This window comes from Prionailurus viverrinus, chromosome D1, assembly GCF_022837055.1.
Source record: "Prionailurus viverrinus isolate Anna chromosome D1, UM_Priviv_1.0, whole genome shotgun sequence".
Classification (NCBI taxonomy): domain Eukaryota; kingdom Metazoa; phylum Chordata; class Mammalia; order Carnivora; family Felidae; genus Prionailurus; species Prionailurus viverrinus.
The window spans coordinates 61,058,714-61,084,045 of NC_062570.1; the positions used below are offsets into that span (position 1 = coordinate 61,058,714).

The 25,332-nt window shown below is 37.4% G+C and overlaps 1 protein-coding gene across 1 annotated transcript in view; it reads left to right on the plus strand.

Annotated features, from left to right (window-relative positions):
• The window catches only part of LOC125177121 (olfactory receptor 51H1-like), a 307,668-nt gene that overhangs the window by 278,525 nt on the left and 3,811 nt on the right, over positions 1 to 25,332 (plus strand). Inside the window, exon 2 of the mRNA XM_047879193.1 lies at positions 1,367 to 1,425. The gene's annotated coding sequence lies outside the window, so the exon portion shown is untranslated. The remainder of the gene's footprint in view (positions 1 to 1,366; positions 1,426 to 25,332) is intronic.

Sequence of the window (25,332 nt, forward strand, 5' to 3'; positions counted from 1 at the left end):
ACAATTTATAATTTTCCATAATCTCATTTTAAACCAGCTGGGAATAAAGGTGCCCGAGAAACAACCACACATAGGATATGAGAGTTGCCAGTTACAAAATTTTTATTTTGAGAATCTCCTAACATACCAGAAACTTGGGGTCATTCTTAAAACTTCTTCTTTCATCAAACCAACATTTAACCAACTTCACACTTGCTTCAGAACATATGAAATAAGTATTCTTTTTCTGTCTTTTGTACAGTCAATAAATAAGATAACCCATTTCTCCCGGACTTCCCAACAGACCATCCTCCATCTACTAGTGCCTCTGCCAACAATTATTCATTCTGAAGTCTGAACAAACTTTTTGGATTTGGGATATGATTTTATTCATCACCAGCAAAAGCTCCTTTAAGGGCTTCTATTGTACCTAGAACAGAGTCTCAAATATTTATCTTAAAAAATTTTTTTATGTGTACTTATTTTTGAAAGAGAGAGAGAGAGACAGGCAGAGAGAGACACAGAGAGAGAGATAGAGAGCAGAGGAGGGGCTGATAGAGGGAGACACAGCATGTGAGACAGGCTCCAGGCTCTGAGCTGTCAACACAGAGCCAGATGTGGGCCCAAACCACGATGACCTGAGCCGAAGTTGGACACTCAACCAACTAAGCTACTCAGGCACCCCTCAAATCTTTATCTTAGCCCTCCAGATACAGCAGGATTCAGCTCCTATGCCTATCATCTGCTCCCACACCAACTTACATTATTTCTCTCCCCTTTGGTCTCTTTAATCCAGCCAAATTTTCAGTGTTTCAGTTCCTGGATCTGAGTGAGATACTTCCTGATACAGGATTTCCACATCTGTTCTTCCCTGTTCTTTATGCCTCTCTCTACCTCCCATACAACTCTTCTTTGCCGAGTCAAAGCCTATATATCCATTCCAAGTAAGCCTTTTCCAAATGCTCATAGTGGTTAAGATTTCTTAGTATGCTGTTTTCATATTCTGGGCATGTCCTTATCATAAGTGAGTACAGCTAAATATTGTATGATTATTTGTTTCATGTCCCTCTCTCCTGCTAGAAGTTAAACTTCCTGAAGGAAGGAATATTTATATGTTCATCACTTAATAAAACACATGTTAAGCATATATTAGTGTTTCCAAATGTGTGAAATGAAGGAATTAAATAATAAATTAATTAATGTGAATGATTGAATGTCATTATTTTTTTCAGAAGTCTTACAAATCCTCAAACTCCTCCCTGATCTTCTATATGTAGGTTGGGAATCATTAACCAAGAAAAGCATCTCTTTTTCTAAAATGGAACAGATAAAAAAACTTAAATGAGGAGACTTTGAAAGATATCATAGTGTCTTTATTCTCACCTAGGTGCCTGATATGGGAAAGGAGAAAGAAAAATCTCAAAAGCCAACAAGGTGACCAGTCAGGTAGGCTTCTCTACTCCATCTGCTTCCTGTTCTTCTGCTGTGAGGTGAGGAATTACTGTTTTGGAGACAGCACTATGAAGAAGTTACTTTGCAGAATCTGATCTCTTAGACACAGAGGAATCATCAAGAGACAGTGTAGTCCACTTACAAAGGTTGTGTTATGTGTTGCAAACAGAATCTGGATTCAGAATCTACAACACATAACACATAGTTGGGATTTATCTCTCCCAATAAATCACTATGCTCAAATTTAAACAAAACACTTTGTGGTGTCTGTCTAACCCTTTGGCTGCTCCCTGAAGAAGGGCTTTTTATACTTTACATGGTAAGTGAGAGTCCTTCACTTGTGTGGGCCTGCTGATGCAAGCAATTCTGATGGCTTTCATTTGGGAAGAATCAGTTGGCTCATTCCTGCTGGATGCTTTACGTGGAAAGACTTGAAAAATCTTTAATATTCTTGAAATCCCCAGGACCTATGGAAGCACTGTTGTTCTATGGAAATGGTGATTCTTGTTTTCACAGATTCTTGTTTCTAATGCTTTTGACTGTTTTTCTTTATCCAAATGTGTTTTACCTCATCTTATTTCCCCCTCATTCCTATCTCTATTCTTTCCCTTTTACATTATCTCTAAATGTTCAGCCCCCTGTTTTTCTACCTCCCAGTTCAATTCATATACTCTTCCATCCAGTCTTTATTTCATTCTTCCCCATGAACTAGGCTCTCCCCTATAGTACATATAGTCCTTAATACCCACACATACACATATTTTCTTCCATCTTTTCTTGTCTAGACTCTTGTCATCTGCTCTTATCATTTCCCTTGCTAGAATTTCTATGAGGATTTAGTGAAATAATGTATGTAAATAATTCCACACAGCACTCACTATGTAGAGGACATGTAAAAACTATTTTAAGATTAATTTAGTACCTGTATCAATCTCTATGCTCCAGTTCAGAATTGATTTGGCTTCTTTCCTTTCCTGAGATTAGCAAACAGGACACTTATGAAGACTTCTCAAACCTCTGGTGGTTTTTGGAGCCATCACGACTCTATAACAATTTCACAACTCCTCTGTAAACATCCCAGAGGAGTGTTGTTAGCCTCTAGGCTATTCCATCATGATTCCCCTAAGGAGTCCGAACCCATCTGTCAAACTGTCCTTTGTTTTGCCAAAAAAATTTAAATTTTTCTTCATTTTATTTTCACTCTGTCAGCCAAGTTTGAAGAAGGATCCACTTCTCCCTTACACACATATGTGCACTTATGATATATATATGTATACATATATGTACATATATGTACTATGTAATATTACATATATACTATATACATATATACATATATACTATATACATATATACTATATGTATATATATACATATATACTATATACATATATACATATATAGTATATATGTAATAATACATATATATGTATATATATACACACACACACACACACACACACACATACACACATACACACATATATATAAAGATTTGTCTCATGTTGAATCACTAAATAAGTTCTAGGATTCCAGCCAAATGTTGGTCCAGGTCTCTGACTCCAAAACCAGTCTCAGTCTCAGTGATGACATAGTGTTGTGATTTACCCTGAAATAGAGCTGGGATTTACTGTTGTTTTGGATTGGAGAGAAGGTTTGGTTGGACTCTCCATCAGGAACACCAAGAACAAAGTTTTCCGAATTTGTTGCAGTCTCCGATTTCCTGGGCTATTAGTTCAATCTATCATATATAATTTCTTTCATTTATTTTAATTATTTTTTCTGTAATTTTTTTCATCAGTGAGGTAATTCTTAAAGTTACAGAAATAGCTCATTCATTGTTCCATCAGTATGTGCCCTTGTGTTGTCAGTCCTTCAAGTGTCCACAGGCCCTACCCACCACCTCTTCATGCTCCTTCTCATCTCATTATTTTCCTTCAGAAGCATAGTTACATTATAAAAGCAGAAAACAAAAGCCAGATATAAATAATTCTTATGATGATGCTTTTTATTGGCACATTAGAGAATGTATTGTAGAAGTCTATGTATTTTAAATTTCTAAACTAATTTCTTTTCCAGTGTGTATTACAACCTATAAAAGACCACCTATTCAACTAGTGCTTTATAATAAGTGTGTCTGTATATTTTTACAAAGAGTTTGTGATTATGTTTAGGAATCTATGATTATTTGTATATTTATAGTTTTATATAATCCTACATGTGAGGTGTGTGTGTGTGTGTGTAATTTCTATAGACAAGTTTTTATTCTTTTTCAACTGTCTTTAAGTACCCCAAATCATTAAGGGTAAGGAGTTAAAAGACAAAGTCTTTGCCCTTAAGGAGTTTCAAGTTTATGAGAGTGTTTAATGCTCCCCAGTCTCTTTGAAGTACTGTTAGAGACAGCAATACACACACACACAAAGTATTTGATACAAACTGTCTGAGGCTTTCAGCTGGTGGTTTGGACTATTCTGAGGATATAATGACTTGCCTCAGTCATATAGCTACAGAAACCAATGCTACCTGTAGCCTAACCTCTTCCAGGAAGACTCCCAGATTATCCTAACAATCAATTTCCTATTGTCTGGAGCTCTATTTTATCAAGGATCTGCTTCTCCAGACACAAAATGGCACAGTTTAGCAGAAAGAGTAGTCTGTGAAGTATGATATACAAGTTTTAATTTTACTTGAAACCAGTTTTAATTTTTCATCTGTTTTATCCTAGAGAAAGTCATTAGACCTCCTTTTCATTCAACATTTCCTTGTCCTATATTATAACACTTCTCCTGGTTAAGCCTAGCTATTCCCTCACCTTTCCATCTGTATTTGTACAGCCCAAAGTGCTAGAAGAAATCTTACAACCATGTTGACTCATTACCAAATAGCTCACACACTCTGTGCTTTCAAACAATCGTACTTAGTGACTCTTCTCCCATTCCCTTACATCTTACCCAAATCTTTATTCTTTGTTGCTAACTTCACTTCCTACTTCATTGAGAAAAATGAAACAATCAGAAAACAATATCCAGTGCCCTAAATTACATTTATTCACCTAAGAGATTCAAATATATGCTGATTTCTTGGTTACCTTATGTAAATTAGATGAAATATGCATAATCCTTTCTAAAACCAATTCTTCCAGGGGCCCCTGGGTGGCTCTGTGGGTTACACATCTGACTTCCACGCAGGTTGTGATCTCACAGTTTATGGGTCTGAGACCCATGTCAGACTTTACACTGACAGAAAAATGGAGCCTGCTTCAGATTCTCTGTCTCCCTCTCTCTCTGTTTCTCCCATGCACTCTCCCTCCCTCTCTCTCTCAAAAATGAATAAACCTTAAAACACACACACACACACACAATTCTTTCAAATTTGCACTAAATCCTTTCCTGTGTCTACCCATGAACATCAGTTCAGCAGTTTTTTGTTTATTTGTTTGTTTTACCACTCTTCCTTACCATAATGTCTTTACCCTCTTGATTATCTGTATGAGCATCAACATGAAGTCATGTTTTCTGTCAGAAAAAGATGTTTCAGCCAATAGTAGTCTCAGTTTGCTATTCCTTTTAATGTAAAACACTCTAAAGCAGGAAAAATGTTGTCAGGAAAAGAGGAATTTCTGCCTACTTCATATGATGTATGAGGCACTTCCTCTCTGGATAAATTATTTAAAAAAATATAACAACAGAAACATTTTCAGAATCTGGGATTTGACTAAAGCCATGCAATAAATTTAGAAACACTCATTTATACTGGAAAAACTTTTACAGCTTCAGGTAAGGACACCATTCTCTCACCACTGACCTTTTTTTTTTTTTTTTTTTTAAGTAGTTTTACCTGGTTCTAGTTGGCTTTTTAAAATTTTTTTTTTCAACGTTTATTTATTTTTGGGACAGAGAGAGACAGAGCATGAACGGGGGAGGGGCAGAGAGAGAGGGAGACACAGAATCAGAAGCAGGCTCCAGGCTCTGAGCCATCAGCCCAGAGCCCGACGCGGGGCTCGAACTCCGGACCGCGAGATCGTGACCTGGCTAAAGTCAGACGCCTAACCGACTGCACCACCCAGGCGCCCCATAGTTGGCTTTTTAAAAAATGAACAGCTGTGCTGCCGGAGTGCAGGCTCAACTTGAACTGGAAGGAAAAAAAAACAACAAAGGCTGTGTTAAACTAGGCAAAATTAGTAAAAAATAAACACAATTTTGGTCATTTGAGTTTGTAAGTAGGGCACCAGAAAGAAATTTAACAGGGAGAATCTGGAAATAACAGTCATGGAAGCATTAAATAAGCTTTGTATGCACCCCTGGCTTTCTGAGAAACTACAACCATGTTGGGGAAACTCAAGAGAACCTGCTAGAAAGTCAAAGCAAAGAGGTATTTGAAAACTAGTTGAATATTAAGTATGCTTCCCAAATAACATGCAGATCAATCAGCAAAGTGTTTTTGGCTTAAGGTTTATTGGTGTGTCACCAAGATGTGCAGACACATGAGCAACTCCTAATAAGCCAGGCTAAAAATGAAATAAAAATAAAAATAATATGAGAAGACACAACAGTGGCTGCACTTCGCAAAAGAGATTTATTGTGGGAATATAGATGTCACAGTTTAAATTCACACAAGTTACTAAAAATGAACAAAAAGAAAAAATAACATAAACATAGCAACCCTTTGAAAAACAATTACAAATGTGGGATGTCTATGCTATAATTTTTAAGATCCTGAGGTCTTAAAGAAAACAATCTGAGACTTTCAAAGAAACAGGAAAGCATGAACCATAATTAAGAAAAAATCAATCAGGGGCGCCTGGGTGGCGCAGTCGGTTAGGCGTCCGACTTCAGCCAGGTCACGATCTCGCGGTCCGTGAGTTCGAGCCCCGCGTCGGGCTCTGGGCTGATGGCTCAGAGCCTGGAGCCTGTTTCCGATTCTGTGTCTCCCTCTCTCTCTGCCCCTCCCCCGTTCATGCTCTGTCTCTCTCTGTCCCAAAAATAAATAAATGTTGAAAAAAAAAAAAATTAAAAAAAAAAAAAAAAGAAAAAATCAATCAATATAATCTGACTCTTAAAGCACACATGTATTGGTTTTAGCAGACAAATAACTCAAAGAATCATGATTCAAATAATTAAAGAAAATTATGTTCAAGTAGTTAAAGGAAATGTAATGGTAGTGATTTAATGAATAGGGAAAGTCCATAGAGAAATCGAAACTATAAGACAAATAAAAGAATTAAAAAAATATAATAAACTGAAATTTTTAAAAATCACTTCATGGACTCAGCAGATTTGAGAAAAGAGAAGGAAAAATCTGTGAACTTGAAGACAAATAGAAAAGTCTCAAGTTCAAATAATATAGAGAAACATATTGAATAAAAATGAACAGAGTCTCAAATATTTGTGGGGCAATATCAGCATGCCAACATATGTTTATTGGTAGGTCCAGAAGAAGAAAGCAAAGTAACAGAATCAATAACTGAAGATATCATGGTAAAAAATTTATATATTTAGCAACAATAACAAATAGTACATGTGTCCAAGAAGCTCAATCTTAACTGTGATAAATGCAAAGATATTAACGCATAGAAACATCATAACCAAATTGCCCATAGCCCAAGACTGATAATAGCAAAAAGAAAATGACTAATCAAGTTAAAGAGTAAAAAACATTGAAATAATTCCTGACTTTTTATCAGTAGAAAAAATAAAATGGAGGCTGAAAAGCAGTGGAATGGCATATTAAAAGTTCTTAAAGAAAAAAAGCAGTCAAACATTAAAACAGCACAATAAAAATCTTTAACATGAAAGAACACAACAAAGGAGAAAAGGAAGAACCAAAAAAGGCTGGAACATATAAAAAATATCAACAATACATATATAAATCCAACCAAATCAATAGTTACATTAAGTTTGAATCAACTATAAACTCCAGTCAAAAAGCAGAGATTATCAGACAGATAAAAAAGAAAAATCCAAGTATGTGCTACCCACAGCAGCATAACTTAGAGTCAAAGATACAAATAAGTTGGAAGTAAAGGTTGGAAAAAGTTTCACCATGAAAACCATATTCATAACAAAGCTGGAACGTTTACACTACCAGACAAAATAGACCTTAATACAAGAAATATTACTAGAGGCAAAGAGAGATATTTAAAGGTATGAACACATGCTGAACTTACAGTAATTATAAATGTCTGTGCACCTAAAACCTAGCCACAAATATACATGAAATTAAAAAATGAGAGAATTGAAAATAAAAATAGGCTATTCAACAATTATAGTTGGGAATTTTAATAATTCTGTATCAGTAATGGATAGAACAACTAAACAGAAAATCAGTAAAGACATAAAAGATTTAAAAGACATTATCAACTAACTTGTCATAACTGATGTATCTATCTATCTATCTATCATCTATCTATCTATCTATGTATTGATCTGTTATGGAAAGTTGGCATATATATATCTATATATCTCTATTTACATATATCTATTCACTCCACTTAACAGTAGCATAACACTAAGCCTTCAAAAACACATACAACATTCTCAAGGAGAGACCATATACAAGGCCATAAAACAAGTCAAAATAAGTTTAGAATAATTAAAATCATATGTAGAATATTTTTCGGTCACAACAGAATCAGATTAGAAATTAAAAAAAGAAAGAAAGATATCTGTACCTTATCCCAAGTTATGGAAATTAAACCACACACTTCTAAATAAACCATGGGACAAAGAAGAAATAAAAAGCACAATTATAAAATATTTTAAATTGAGTTAAATTAAAAATAATGTGTCAGAAGATGGCAGCGTAGTAGGACGCTGGGCTCACCGTGTCCTGCTGATCACTTAGATTCCACCCACATCTGCCTAAATAACCCAGAAAATCACCAGAAGACTAGCAGAAAGGAGGCTCCGGACCCAAGCATAGACAAGAGGTCCATGGAAGAGAGTAGGAAGGGGGGTGAGGCTGTGCGGGCTACATGGACTGGCAGGAGGGACCATGGGCGGAGGGGCAGCCCGCTGGCAAAGCAGAGCCCCCAAGTCTGGCTTGCAAAAGTGGAGGGGCCAGATGGAGTGTGTTCGGACAGCGAGCTCAAAAGAATCTCCAGGAAATAACAACAGTTAATGAACTGATCAAAAAGGATTTAAACAATATAACAGAAAGAGAATTTAGAATAATAGTCATAAAATTAATCGCTGGGCTTGAAAACAGTATAAAGGACAACAGATAATCTATTCCTACAGAGATCAAGGGACTAAGGAACAGTAAGAAGGAGCTACAAAATGCTATTAATGAGCTTCAAAATAAAATGGAGACGACCACAGCTCAGATTGAAGAGGCAGAAGAGAATAGGTGAACTAGAAGATAAAATTATGGAAAAGAAGAAATTGAGAAAAAAAGAGATAAAAAATCCAGGAGTATGAAGGGAAAATTAGAGAACTAAGTGATGCACTAAAGAGAAATAATCTATGCATAATTGGTATTCCAGAGGAGGAAGAGAGAGGGAAAGGTGTACTTGAAAAAATAATAGCTGAGAACTTCCCTCATCTGGGGAAGGAAAAAGGCATTGAAATCCAAGAGGCACAGAGAATTCCCTTCAGACATAACTTGAATCGATCTTCTGCAAGACATATCATAGTGAAACTGGCAAAATACAAGGATAAAGAGAAAATTCTGAAAGCAGCTAGGGATAAATGTGCTCTAACATATAAAGGGAGACCAATACGACTAGTGATGAATCTCTCTACTGAAACTTGGCAGGCCAGAAAGGAATGGCAGGAAATCTACAATGTGATGAATGGAAAAAATATGCAGCCGAGAATCCTCTATCCAGAAAATCTGTCATTTAGAATAGAAGGAGAGATAAAGGTCTTCCCAAACAAACAAAAACTGAAGGAATTCATCACCACTAAGCCAGCCCTACAAGAGATCCTAAGGGGGATCCTGTGAGACAAAGCACCAGAGACATCGCTACAAGCATGAAACCTACAGACATCACAATGACTCTAAACCCATATCTTTCTATAATAACACTGAATGTAAAAGGACTAAATGCGCCAATCAAAAGACATAGGGTATCAAAATGGGTAAAAAAACAAGACCCATCTATTTGCTGTCTACAAGAGACTCATTTTAGACCTGAGGACACTTTCAGATTGAAAGTGAGGGGATGGAGAACTATTTATCATGCTACTGGAAGTCAAAAGAAAGCTGGAGTAGCCATACTTATATCAGACAAACTAGACTTTAAATTAAAGGCTGTAACAAGAGATGAAGAAGGGCATTATATAATAATTACAGGGTGTATCCATCAGGAAGAACTAACAATTATAAATGTCTATGTGCTGAATACTGGAGCCCCCAAATATATAAAACAATTACTCACAAACATAAGCAACCTTATTGACAAGAATGTGATAATTGCAGGGGACTTTAATACCCCACTTACAACAATGGATAGATCATCTAGACACACGGTCAATAAAGAAACAAGGGCCCTGAATGATACATTGGATCAGATGGACTTGACAGATGTATTTAGAATTCTGCATCCCAAAGCAACAGAATATACTTTCTTCTCAAGTGCACATGGAACATTCTCCAAGATAGATCACATACTGGGTCACAAAACAGCCCTTCATAAGTATACAAGAATTGAGATCATACCATGCATACTTTTGGACCACAATGCTATGAAGCTTGAAATCAACCAGAGGAAAAAGTCTGGAAAACCTGCAAAAGCATGGAGGTTAAAGAACACCCTACTAAGGAATGAATGGGTCGAACAGGCAATTAGAAAAGAAATTAAAAAATATATGGAAAAAAACGAAAGTGAAAATACAACAATCCAAACACTTTGGGATGCAGCAAAGGCAGTCCTGAGAGGAAAAAACATTTCAATCCAAGCCTATCTCAAGAAACAAGAAAAGAAAAAACTCATCACAAAGAGAGGCAAGATGGCGGCTTAGGAGGACGCTGGGCTCACCGCACGTCCTGCTGATCACTTAGATTCCATCTACACCTGCCTAAATAACCCAGAAAACCGCCAGAGGATTAGCAGAACGGAGTCGCCGGAGCCAAACGCAGACGAGAGGCCCACGGAAGAGGGTAGGAAGGGCGGCGAGGCGGTGCGCGCTCCACAGACTGGCGGGAGGGAGCCGGGGCGGAGGGGCGGCTCGCCGGCCAAGCAGAGCCCCCGAGTCTGGCTTGCAAAAGCAGAGGGGCCGGGCGGACTGTGTTCCCACAACAAGCGCGACTTAGCGTCTGGGAGGTCATAAGTTAACAGCTCTGCTCGGAAAGCGGGAAGGCTGGAGGACAAAGGGAGGGAGAGCTGCTGAGCCCCCTGACAACAGAGCTCAGTTTGGTGGGGAACAAAGGCGCTCGCCAGCGCCATCTCCCCCGCCCATCCCCCAGCCAAAATCCCAAAGAGAACCAGTTCCTGCCAGGGAACTTGCTCGCTCCGCGCAAACACCCAACTCTGCGCTTCTGCAGAGCCAAACCTCCGGCAGCGGATCTGACTCCCTCCCGCTGCCACAGGGCCCCTCCTGAAGTGGATCACCTAAGGAGAAGCGAGCTAAGCCTGCCCCTCCTGCCCCCGAGCACCTTGCCTACCCACCCCAGCTAATACGCCAGATCCCCAGCATCACAAGCCTGGCAGGGTGCAAGTAGCCCAGACGAGCCACACCACCCCACAGTGAATCCCGCCCCTAGGAGAGGGGAAGAGAAGGCACACACCAGTCTGACTGTGGCCCCAGCGGTGGGCTGGGGGCAGACATCAGGTCTGACTGCGGCCCCGCCCACCAACTCCAGTTATACACCACAGCACAGGGGAAGTGCCCTGCAGGTCCTCACCACGCCAGGGACTATCCAAAATGACCAAGCGGAAGAATTCCCCTCAGAAGAATCTCCAGGAAATAACAACAGCTAATGAGCTGATCAAAAAGGATTTAAATAATATAACAGAAAGTGAATTTAGAATAATAGTCATAAAATTAATCGCTGGGCTTGAAAACAGTATAGAGGACAGCAGAGAATCTCTTGCTACAGAGATCAAGGGACTAAGGAACAGTCACAAGGAGCTGAAAAACGCTTTAAACGAAATGCATAACAAAATGGAAACCACCACAGCTCGGCTTGAAGAGGCAGAGGAGAGAATAGGTGAACTAGAAGATAAAGTTATGGAAAAAGAGGAAGCTGAGAAAAAGAGAGATACAAAAATCCAGGAGTATGAGGGGAAAATTAGAGAACTAAGTGATACACTAAGAAGAAATAATATACGCATAATTGGTATCCCAGAGGAGGAAGAGAGAGGGAAAGGTGCTGAAGGGGTACTTGAAGAAATCATAGCTGAGAACTTCCCTGAACTGGGGAAGGAAAAAGGCATTGAAATCCAAGAGGCACAGAGAACTCCCTTCAGACGTAACTGGAATCGATCTTCTGCACGACATATCATAGTGAAACTGGCAAAATACAAGGATAAAGAGAAAATTCTGAAAGCAGCAAGGGGTAAACGTGCCCTCACATATAAAGGGAGACCTATAAGACTCGTGACTGATCTCTCTTTTGAAACTTGGCAGGCCAGAAAGAATTGGCACGAGATTTTCAGGGTACTAGACAGAAAAAATATGCAGCCAAGAATCCTTTATCCAGCAAGTCTGTCATTTAGAATAGAGGGAGAGATAAAGGTCTTCCCAAACAAACAAAAACTGAAGGAATTTGTCACCACTAAACCAGCCCTACAAGAGATCCTAAGGGGGATCCTGTGAGACAAAGTCCCAGAGACATCACTAGAAGCATAAAACATACAGACATCACAATGACTCTAAACCCGTATCTTTCTATAATAACACTGAATGTAAATGGATTAAATGCGCCAACCAAAAGACATAGGGTATCAAAATGGATAAAAAACCAAGACCCATCTATTTGCTGTCTACAAGAGACTCATTTTAGACCTGAGGACACCTTTAGATGAGAGTGAGGGGATGGAGAACTATTTATCATGCGACTGGAAGCCAAAAGAAAGCTGGAGTAGCCATACTTATATCAGACAAACTAGACTTTAAATTAAAGGCTGTAACAAGAGACGAAGAAGGACATTATGTAATAGTCCAGGGTCTATCCATCAGGAAGAGCTAACAATTATAAATGTCTATGCGCCAAATACCGGAGCCTCCAAACATATAAAACAATTACTCATAAACATAAGCAACCTTATTGAGAAGAATGTGGTAATTGCAGGGGACTTTAACACCCCACTTACAGAAATGGATAGATCATCTAGACACACGGTCAATAAAGAAACAAGGGCCCTGAATGAGACATTGGATCAGATGGACTTGACAGATATATTTAGAACTCTGCATCCCAAAGCAACAGAATATACTTTCTTCTCGAGTGCACATGGAACATTCTCCAAGATAGATCATATACTGGGTCACAAAACAGCCCTTCATAAGTTTACAAGAATTGAAATTATACCATGCTTACTTTCAGACCACAATGCTATGAAGCTTGAAATCAACCACAGAAAAAAGTCTGAAAACCTCCAAAAGCGTGGAGGTTTAAAGAACACCCTACTAACGAATGAGTGGGTCAACTCCTTAGGCAATTAGAGAAGAAATTAAAAAATATATGGAAACAAACGAAAATGAAAATACAACAATCCAAACGCTTTGGGACGCAGCAAAGGCAGTCCTGAGAGGAAAATACATTGCAATCCAGGCCTATCTCAAGAAAGAAGAAAAATCCCAAATACAAAATCTAACAGCACACCTAAAGGAACTAGAAGCAGAACAGCAAAGGCAGCCTAAACCCAGCAGAAGAAGAGAAATAATAAAGATCAGAGCAGAAATAAACAATATAGAATCTAAAAAAACTGTAGAGCAGATCAACGAAACCAAGAGTTGGTTTTTTGAAAAAATAAACAAAATTGACAAACCTCTAGCCAGGCTTCTCAAAAAGAAAAGGGAGATGACCCAAATAGATAAAATCATGAATGAAAATGGAATTATTACAACCAATCCCTTGGAAATACAAGCAATTATCAGGGAATACTATGAAAAATTATATGCCAACAAATTGGACAACCTGGAAGAAATGGACAAATTCCTGAACACGCACACTCTTCCAAAACTCAATCAGGAGGAAATAGAAAGCTTGAACAGACCCATAACCAGCGAAGAAATTGAATCGGTTATCAAAAATCTCCCAACAAATAAGAGTCCAGGACCAGATGGCTTCCCAGGGGAGTTCTACCAGACGTTTAAAGCAGAGATAATACCTATCCTTCTCAAGCTATTCCAAGAAATAGAAAGGGAAGGAAAACTTCCAGACTCATTCTATGAAGCCAGTATTACTTTGATTCCTAAACCAGACAGAGACCCAGTAAAAAAAGAGAACTACAGGCCAATATCCCTGATGAATATGGATGCAAAAGTTCTCAATAAGATACTAGCAAATCGAATTCAACGGCATATAAAAAGAATTATTCACCATGATCAAGTGGGATTCATTCCTGGCATGCAGGGCTGGTTCAACATTCACAAATCAATCAACGTGATACATCACATTAACAAAAAAAAAGAGAAGAACCATATGATCCTGTCAATCGATGCAGAAAAGGCCTTCGACAAAATCCAGCACCCTTTCTTAATAAAAACCCTTGAGAAAGTCGGGATAGAAGGAACATACTTAAAGATCATAAAAGCCATTTATGAAAAGCCCACAGCTAACATCATCCTCAACGGGGAAAAACTGAGAGCTTTTTCCCTGAGATCAGGAACACGACAGGGATGCCCACTCTCACCGCTGCTGTTTAACATAGTGCTGGAAGTTCTAGCATCAGCAATCAGACAACAAAAGGAAATCAAAGGCATCAAAATTGGCAAAGATGAAGTCAAGCTTTCGCTTTTTGCAGATGACATGATATTATACATGGAAAATCCGATAGACTCCACCAAAAGTCTGCTAGAACTGATACATGAATTCAGCAAAGTTGCAGGATACAAAATCAATGTACAGAAATCAGTTTCATTCTTATACACTAACAATGAAGCAACAGAAAGACAAAGAAAGAAACTGATCCCATTCACAATTGCACCAAGAAGCATAAAATACCTAGGAATAAATCTAACCAAAGATGTAAAGGATCTGTATGCTGAAAACTATAGAAAGCTTATGAAGGAAATTGAAGAAGATTTAAAGAAATGGAAAGACATTCCCTGCTCATGGATTGGAAAAATAAATATTGTCAAAATGTCAATACTACCCAAAGCTATCTACACATTCAATGCAATCCCAATCAAAATTGTACCAGCATTCTTCTCGAAGCTAGAACAAGCAATCCTAAAATTCATATGGAACTACAAAAGGCCCCGAATAGCCAAAGTAATTTTGAAGAAGAAGACCAAAGCAGGAGGCATCACAATCCCAGACTTTAGCCTCTACTACAAAGCTGTCATCATCAAGACAGCATGGTATGGGCACAAAAACAGACACATAGACCAATGGAATAGAATAGAAACCCCAGAACTAGACCCACAAATGTATGGCCAACTCATCTTTGACAAAGCAGGAAAGAACATCCAATGGAAAAAAGACAGCCTCTTTAACAAATGGTGCTGGGAGAACTGGACAGCAACATGCAGAAGGTTGAAACTGGAGCACTTTCTCACACCATTCACAAAAATAAACTCAAAATGGATAAAGGACCTGAATGTGAGACAGGAAACCATCAAAACCTTAGAGGAGAAAGCAGGAAAAGACCTCTCTGACCTCAGCCGTAGCAATCTCTTACTCGACACATCCCCAAAGGCAAGGGAATTAAAAGCAAAAATGAACTACTGGGACCTAATGAAGATAAAAAGCTTCTGCACAGCAAAGGAAACAACCAACAAAACTAAAAGGCAACCAATGGAATGGGAAAAGATATTCGCAAATGACATATCAGACAAAGGGCTAGTATCCAAAATCTATAAAGAGCTCCCCAAACTCCACACCCGAAAAACAAATAACCCAGTGAAGAACTGGGCAGAAAACATGAATAGACACTTCTCTAAAGAAGACATCCGGATGGCCAACAGGCACATGAAAAGATGTTCAGCGTCGCTCCTTATCAGGGAAATACAAATCAAAACCACACTCAGGTATCACCTCACGCCAGTCAGAGTGGCCAAAATGAACAACACAGGAGACTATAGATGCTGGAGAGGATGTGGAGAAACGGGAACCCTCTTGCACTGTTGGTGGGAATGCAAATTGGTGCAGCCGCTCTGGAAAGCAGTGTGGAGGTTCCTCAGAAAATTAAAAATAGACCTACCCTATGACCCAGCAATAGCACTGCTAGGAATTTATCCAAGGGATACAGGAGTACTGATGCATAGGGCCACTTGTACCCCAATGTTTATAGCAGCACTTTCAACAATAGCCAAATTATGGAAAGAGCCTAAATGTCCATCAACTGATGAATGGATAAAGAAATTGTGGTTTATATACACAATGGAATATTACGTGGCAATGAGAAAAAATGAAATATGGCCCTTTGTAGCAACGTGGATGGAACTGGAGAGTGTGATGCTAAGTGAAATAAGCCATACAGAGAAAGACAGATACCATATGGTTTCACTCTTATGTGGATCCTGAGAAACTTAACAGGAACCCATGGGGGAGGGGAAGGAAAAAAATAAAAAAGAGGTTAGAGTGGGAGAGAGCCAAAGCATAAGAGACTGTTAAAAACTGAGAACAAACTGAGGGTTGATGGGGGGTGGGAGGGAGGAGAGGGTGGGTGATGGGTATTGAGGAGGGCACCTTTTGGGATGAGCACTGGGTGTTGTATGGAAACCAATTTGTCAATAAATTTCATAAAAAAAAAATTAAAAAAAAAAAAAAAGAAACAAGAAAAATCCCAAGTACAAAATCTAACAGCACACTTAAAGGAAATAGAAGCAGAACAACAAAGACAGCCTAAATCCAGCAGAAGAAGAGAAATAATAAAGATCAGAGCAGAAATAAACAATATAGAATCTAAAAAAACTGTAGAGCAGATCAACAAAACCAAGAGTTGTTTTTTTTAAAAAATACACAAAATTGATAAACCTCTAGCCAGGCTTCTCAAAAAGAAAAGGGAGATGACCCAAAGAGACAAAATCATGAATGAAAATGGAATTATTACAACCAATCCCTTGGAAATACAAGCAATTATCAGGGAATAGTATGAAAAATTATATGCCAACAAACTGGACAACCTGGAAGAAATGGACAAATTCCTAAACACCCACACACTTCCAAAACTCAATCAGGAGGAAATAGAAAGCTTGAACAGACCCATAACGAGCAAAGAAATTGAAGCAGTTATCAAAAATCTCCCAACAAATAAGAGTCCAGGACCAGATGGCTTCCCTGGGGAATTCTACCAGACATTTAAAGCAGAATAATACCTATCTTTCTCAAGCTATTCCAAAAAATAGAAAGGGAAGGAAAACTTCCAGACTCATTCTATGAAGCCAGTATTACTTTGATTCCTAAACCAGACAGAGACCCAGCAAAAAAAGAGAACTACAGGTCAATATCCCTGATGAATGTGGATGCAAAAATTCTCAATAAGATACTAACAAATCTAATTCAACAGTTTATAGAAAGAATTATTCACCATGATCAAGTGGGATTCATTCCTGGCATGCAGGGCTGGTTCAACATTTGCAAATTAGTCAATGTGATACATCATATTAATAAAAGAAAAGATAAGAACCATATGATCCTGTCAATCGATGCAGAAAAAGCATTTGACAAAATTCAGCATCCTTTCTTAATAAAAACCCTTGAGAAAGTAAGGATAGAAGGAACATAATTAAAGATCATAAAAGCCATTTATGAAAAGCCCACAGCTAACATCATCCTCAATGGAGAAAAACTGAGAGCTTTTTCCCTGAAATCAGGAACACGACAGGGATGTCCACTCTCACCGCTGTCGTTTAACATAGTGTTGGAAGTTCTAGCATCAGCAATCAGGCAACAAAAGGAAATCAAAGGCATCAAAATTGGCAAAGATGAAGTCAAGCTTTCGCTTTTTGCAGATGACATGATATTATACATGGAAAATCCGATAGACTCCACCAAAAGTCTGCTAGAACTGATACATGAATTCAGCAAAGTTGCAGGATACAAAATCAGTGTACAGAAATCAGTTGCATTCTTATACACTAATAATGAAGCAACAGAAAGACAAAGAAAGAAACTGATCCCATTCACAATTGCACCAAGAAGCATGAAATACCTAGGAATAAATCTAACCAAAGATGTAAAAGATTTGTATGCTGAAAACTATAGAAAGCTTATGAAGGAAATTGAAGAAGATATAAAGAAGTGGAAAAACATTCCATGCTCATGGTTGGAAGAATAAATATTGTCAAAATGTCAATACTACCCAAAGCTACCTACACATTCAATGCAATCCCAATCAAAATTGCACCAGCATTCTTCTCGAAGCTAGAACAAGCAATCCTAAAATTCACATGGAACCACAAAAGGCCCTGAATAGCCAAAGTAATGTTGAAGAAGACCAAAGCAGGAGGCATCACAATCCCAGACTTTAGCCTCTACTACAAAGCTGTCATCATCAGGACAGCATGGTATTGGCACAAAAACAGACACATAGACCAATGGAATAGAATAGAAACCCCAGAACTAGACCCACAAAAGTATGGCCAACTCATCTTTGACAAAGCAGGAAAGAATATCCAATGGAAAAAAGACAGTCCCTTTCACAAATGGTGCTGGGAGAACTGGACAGCAACATGCAGAAGAATGAAACTAGACCACTTTCTTACACCATTCACTAAAATAAACTCAAAATGGATAAAGGACCTGCATGTGAGACAGGAAACTATCAAAACCCTAGTGGAGAAAGCAGGGTAAAACCTCTCTGACCTCAGCTGTAGCAATTTCTTACTTGACACATCCCCAAAGGCAAGGGAATTTAAAGCAAAAATGAACTATTGGGACCTCATGAAGATAAACCGCTTCTGCACAGCAAAAGAAACAATCAAGAAAACTAAAAGGCAACCAACGGAATGGGAAAAGATATTTGCAAATGACATATTGGACAAAGGCATAGCATCCAAAATCTATAAAGAGCTCACCAAACTCCACACCCAAAAAACAAATAATCCAGTGAAGAAATGGGCAGAAAAATAGACACTTGTCTAAAGAAGACATTCAGATGGCCAACAGGCATGTGAAAAGTTGCTCAATGTCACTCCTCATCAAGGAAATACAAATGTACCTTTAAATTCTATAGTAGGAAAGTCAATAAATTAAGCGTCTACCTCAATGGAGACAAAGAAGAGAAAGTTAAATGCAAAGTCAGTATAAACAGTGAAATAATAAAGATCACTGCCAAAAGAGAAAATTGAAAAGAAAAACAGAATTTCATAAAACCAAAGTTTGATTCCTTTGCAAGATCATCAGATTTGATTTTCAGCTGAATTAGCCAAGAGAATAAAAGAGGCATGACATTAAAACCTCAAATCAGGAATGATTGAGGAGATATCACCATCAACCCTGCAGATATAAAAAGGATTACAGTGGAATATTTTTTCAATTTTTTTTTTAAATTATAGGTAGTTAATATATAGTGTAATATTGTTTTCAGGAGTAGAATTTAGTGATTCATCACTTACATATAACATCCAACAACAAGTACTGTCCTTAGTACCCATCACTGATTTAGCCCATCCCTCCACTGACTTCCCTTCCAGCAACCCTCAGTTAGTTCTCTATAGTTAAGAGTCTCATGGTTTGCCTCCCTCTCTGTGTTTTATCTTATTTTTCTACCCTTCTTCTAGGTTCATCGTTTTGTGTCTTACATTCCACAGATGAGTGAAATCATGTCTCCATTCATGTCAATGCAAATGACAGGATTTCATTCTTTTTTGTGGCTGAGTAATAATCCATTGTATATATGTATACCACCTCTTCTTTATAGATTCCTCAGTCGATGGAGATTTGGGCTCTTTCCATAATTTGGGTGTTGCTGATAATGCTGATATAATCATTGGGGTGCATGTAAGTTTTTGAGTCAGTGTTTTTTTTTTTTAATTTAAATAAAAGTCAGTTAACATACAGTGTAGTCTTGGCTTCAGGAGTAGAACCCAGCAACTCATCTCTTACATGTAACACCCAGTGTTCATCCCAAAAGTGCCTTCCTTAATGCCCATCACTCATTTAACCCATCCCCTCCCTCCGTCAACCCTTAGTTTGTTCTCTGTTGTAAAGAGTCTGTCTATTGTGCATATCTATCTATATCTATATCTATATCTATATCTATAACTATATCTATATCTATATCATCTATCTGTATCATCTATATCTATATCATCTATATCTATATCTGTATCTATCTATATATATCATCTATATAAATATCATCAACATCATCAATATCATCTATATCTGTATTATCTATATGTATATAATCTATATATGCAGATATAGATATGTACCACATCTTCTTTATTCATTTATCAGTCAATAAACATTTGGGCTCTTTCCATCATGTGGCTATTATTGATAGTGCTGCTGTAAACATTGGGGTACATATACCCCTTTGAATCTGTATTTTGTGTCCTTTGGGTAAATACATAGTAGTGCAGTTGCTGGATCATAGGGTAGTTCTATTTTTAACTTTTTGAGTAACCTCCATACTGTTTTCTAGAGTGGCTACACCAGTTTTTTTCCCACCAGCAGTGTGCAAATGTTCTCCTTTCTCCACATTCTTACCAACACTTGTTGCTTCTTGTATTGTTAATTTTAGTCATTGTGACAGGGGTGATGTGGTACCTTATTGTGATTTTGATTTGTATTTCCTGGATGATGAGTGATGTTGAGCATCTTTTCATGTGTCCATTAGCCATCTGTATGTCTTCTTTGGAAAAAAGTCTATTCATGACTTCTGCCCATTTCTTAACTGGATTATTTGGGTTTTTTGGGTGTTGAGTTTGACAGGTTCTTTATAGATATTGAATACTAACCCATTATCAGATGTGTCACTTGCAAATACCTTCTCCCATTCCGTGGGCTGCCTTTCAGTTTTTTGATTGTTTCCTTCACTGTGCAGAAGCTTTTTGTCTTGATGAGGTCCCAATAGTTCATTTTTCTTTGGTTTCCCTACCTCTGGTGGTGTGTCTAGTAAGAAGTTACTGTGGCCGCGTCAGAGAGATTGCTGCCTGTGGTCTCCTCTAGGATTTTGATAGTTTCCTGTTTCACATTTAGGTCTTTCACCCATTGGATTAACAATTGAATATAATGAATAATTTTATGCAAACAAATTAGACAAATGTGAGGGAAAAGTAAAATTCCTAGAATGTCAAAAATTCCCCAAGCTGTTTAAATAAAAGATTTTTAAAAATCTAAATAGATATATCAAGTAAAAGACTTGAATTAATTATTAAAATATTTCTCACAAAGAAAACTCCAGGTCTAGATGACTTTACTGTGAATTCTAGCGTACATTTAAGGAAAAAAATAATACCATTTCAAAACAGACTCTCTTAGAAAATAGAGGAGGGAATATTTCCTAACTCCTTTTTGAAACTTGGATTACTTGATACAAAATCTAGGTATGTGTATCTCAAGAAAACTACAAAAATAACCCTTTATGAATAGAAATGTGAAATTTTAAACAAAATATTAGTAAACACATATAGCAAGCAAAAAAAATTATATCATAAACAAATGAAGTTTACCCCAATAATCTGAGGTTGGTTTAACATCAAAAGTATTAATGTATAATACCATATAAATAGATTAAAGAAAAACAAAAAAAAAGATGATTGTATCAGTAAATGAAGAAAAATCATTTTGACATCTAATACCCATTTATACTAAGAAACAAAACTAAACAAAAAAGTCTCAACAAATCATGGTCACATGAAAAGACTTTAGCATCATTAATCACTGGGAAAGTCAAATTAATTCTGTGATGATGAACCACTACACATTGCATAAAATCTGACAGTGCCATGCATTGACAAGAATGTGCAGGAATTGAAATCCTTTTACATTATTGATGCAAGTATAAAATGGTTCAGCCACAAACAGTTGGACATTTTCTTCTTCTAAATTAGAGAAATGCCTATCGTACCATCCTGTATTCCTTTTCATGATATCAATCCAAACATGTCCATACAAAGAGTATATGCTAATGTTTGTAGCAGCATTTTCATAATAGTCAAAAGCTGTGAACAACCCAGATGTATTTCAACTACCAAAGGAATTAAATAAATATGTTTTACCATATGATAACATACTACTCAGCAAGGAAAAGGAACAAGCCATGAATACATTTGGCAACACGGATAAAACTCAAAACACTGTTAAATAGGAGAAGACAATTTATTTTGTGATTCCATTTATATGAAATTTCCAGTAAAGGCAAATTATAAACATAGAAAGCATATCTGTGGTTTGCTGGAGCTGGATAGAGGCCCAGGACTAACTTCAAACCACCATCAAGGAATCTTTTTATGTAATGGAAGTTTTAAAGTTTTGAAAAAAATGGAAGTTGTTTTGGGGTAATTGTTTCACAATTGTATAAATTTAATATAACTTCAAATTGTACACTTGAATCAATTCTATGATTTATAAATTATGCCACAACAAAGTAAGGTAAATAAATAAAAATAGCAAATTAAAAGAAATCATTAGCAGGCTATTACTATATTCTATGAGAGGTAATGTTAATTTTGCTAGAATGGTAGAAGCAAAAGTGAAGGGAATTTGAACTATGCGAAATGTATTTTGGTTTGGACTTAAAAGGCCTTGGTAAAGGATAAAATATAAGGAAGAGGGTAAGAAAAGATCTGGAATTTTGATTTGGGCAACTGGCTGGATTGTGCTCTGGTTAGTATGATTTATTGAAATTATAAGCAGGTAGGGAACAAAGTTTTGTTTTTGTTTTATAGTACTCATCATGCTAATTTTGAGTTTCCTATTTGATATCAACATGGAATTATCAAGTAGGAATTGGTCTTTAGATCAAGGCAGAATACAGGCCTGAAGATATGCTTTTTGGGGTAATCAATAAATAGAGATATTAGATCAATAGGATTTGATAATATCACTCAGTGGGAGTGGATTTAAAGTATAGAACAAAGACCAAGTAAGAGACACAGTGATATTTGATGTAGGAGGAAGATAAAAGGATATCAAAAAGTGGAAATTAAAACAGGAAGAAAACATGGTGTCACAAAAAAATTAAAAATGAAAGTAACTCAACATGGAGGCAATTTTCCACTGCATTGAATCCTGCTGAAAAGGAGAGTAAGGTGACAGGCCAATGGTAACACCTGCAAAGAGAGTTTCAGTGGTGTGTTAAAGAATTGAGGAGAGAATGGGAAATACAGAGAAACAGAGACTACAGGCCACAACAATGAAAGGGGTTTACTGTGAAGCAGAGGAAGGAATGCGATAGTAACTAGAAGGCATGTGGAAACATGAATGAGCTTTTTTTTTTCTTCCTTCCTTTCTTCCTTCCTTCCTCTCTTCTTTCTTTCTTTCTTTCTTTCTTTCTTTCTTTCTTTCTTTCTTCTTTCTTTCTTTCATCTTTTAGAGAGAATTGTAAAGATTAGGCACTAAAGTGTATTTGCATTTTTGTATAGCAAGTGAGGTACCATTCACGTGGGACTGAGATGAATTCTATATTTGGATGGTTGCCATCACAAGTTTGCATTAGGGAAAAGTAGGTCCTCTGAGATCAAGACAAAGAAGAGCAAAATGCCCAGAAGACGAAGTCTGTATAACTGTTGGCCCTGGGGACATCTCCAGGAAGCTTTGTCTCTAGAGGATTACTTCACAGGGAATTCTAGACTGGTGCTGCTCGTTTTAAATCTCTGGCTATACTGCTATGGTGGCCAGCATAGCATCTCTTAGACTAGGCTTTGGGTGAGTTGGGGAATAAATTGAGGCCTGTGTAGTGCTTTCTCTGAGGATACTTTCACAGAATGGAGGGGACTGTGGTTATGGAGAATTCATAGAGAAATCGTTAGAAGTCATGACTGAATGGATGTGGTGAAGGAGGTAGGATCCGTTAATCCCAGTATACTGTTTGATCTGGACTTTGAATTTGATGGCAGAAGTTGTCCTTGTGGAGAAAAGCTTATCATTTCCTATAGGACTAAATAGAACTTCATGGGGCACCTGGGTGGCTCAGTTAATTAAGCGCCTGACTCGGTTTCAGCTCAGGTCATGATTTCATGGTGAATTCTAGCCCCAGGTCAGGCTCAGTTCTGCCCTGAGTGTACAGAGTCTGCTTGGGATTCTCTCTCTCTCCCTCTCTCTCTGTCCCTCCCCTGCTTGTGGGCTCTATGTCTCTTTCTCTCTCTCTCTCTCAAAATTAAAAAAAAAAAGCTTAAAAACAAAAGGACTAAATGGAATTCCAAAGCCTAGTGTTTAGAGCACCTGGATTTAAGTTTTAGTTTTGGGATTCGAGTCACATTAATTAATGTCTCTGACTCTTGTTTTACTCATGCATACTGGCAACAGTACTTTTCCCATAAGGTTTTTTTGACCATTAAAAGAGGTAGTGTATGTAAAGAGTTAAAAACAGAGCCTAGAGCATAAATAAGCATTCAATAAATATTAGAATTTTTTTTATTATTAAAGAACTAAAATAATTTTAAATGTCTGCTCATTATACTTTGCATTGTCTCAGTTTTGGCAAAAATATTTTTTTCAGCAAGAATTATTTTTCCATTTCCTTTATATTTTTCATTAAAATAGAAATAACTATTCTAACTAGTCCATGGCTCCTACCAAGGACACATCAAGGGGTCATAACTATGCTTCAGCCTGCAGCTCAGACACTTTAATAAAGAGTATATTATGATCATTTCTGTCCTTCAGAGAATAGCTCTTCTACCTGGCTGCCTGGGTGGAAAAGAGCATTGAATTATAGTTCCATACTGGATAGAAAAGACTCTTGTTGCCTACCTTCTCCTCCAGCTCCATCCCCAAATATGCTTCATAAGCCACAGAAGTTCGAGTCCTTTTGTTGTGTGGAAAGTTTAGGTTTGATCCTGTCCATGGTGTGTAACTAATATTGATAGAGTTAAGCTGTGTCCAGCTGGGGATACAAACTGAAATATTGACCCATCTGTAAAGCATGTCTTTGTTCAACCCTGGGCACACATTCCTCCCCTGTTTCTGATCTTGTTTCTCATGTGTTCTTTGATAAGGAAAGAAGTTGCTCCTTTTGGTCCTCTGATTACAATGGCATGCCTAGCACTTAGTAGGCATTTGACAAATATGAAGTCATTAATCATAAATTAATTAAACATGAAAAGCTTTTCCTGAATTCTTTAGATCTTAAAGAATCAAGAATCTAGTTTGTAATCCTCATCTTGAATTCTGGAAGGACTGTGCTGGCCTTTGGGATTGAGCACCTCAGATGGTCAGTGTGGTGTTGCTTTTGGGGTTCTAGTCCCTCAGAATCACTTGTCCTTATTCTTCTCTTCTCTTACTGATTTTAACTACCCATGACTCCTACTAGTACATAATTCTTTCATATCTGATTTATCTAGGATCTACTTCCAATAAATTCTTTACAGTAAGCATTCATAATTAGGTGCAGAATCACTGAGCACAGATCCATAGGGTTCCCCATCGTGAGCACTGCAACAGCAATCACCTGCAAGCCACTGATTTTCAGTGTTGGGCTAAATTGGCTGAGGGATGGAGAGGTTTAGGTAATATAGAATTTGATAAAAAAAATATGAATGATATATGGGTAGGTAGATACATTTATCAGCACATAAATAGATTTCATGACTTATAAATACTTTGAGAGATAATTTTCACAGTTAACTAAACATTAAAAAATTTATAGATAATAGATAAATATTGATTAGAGCT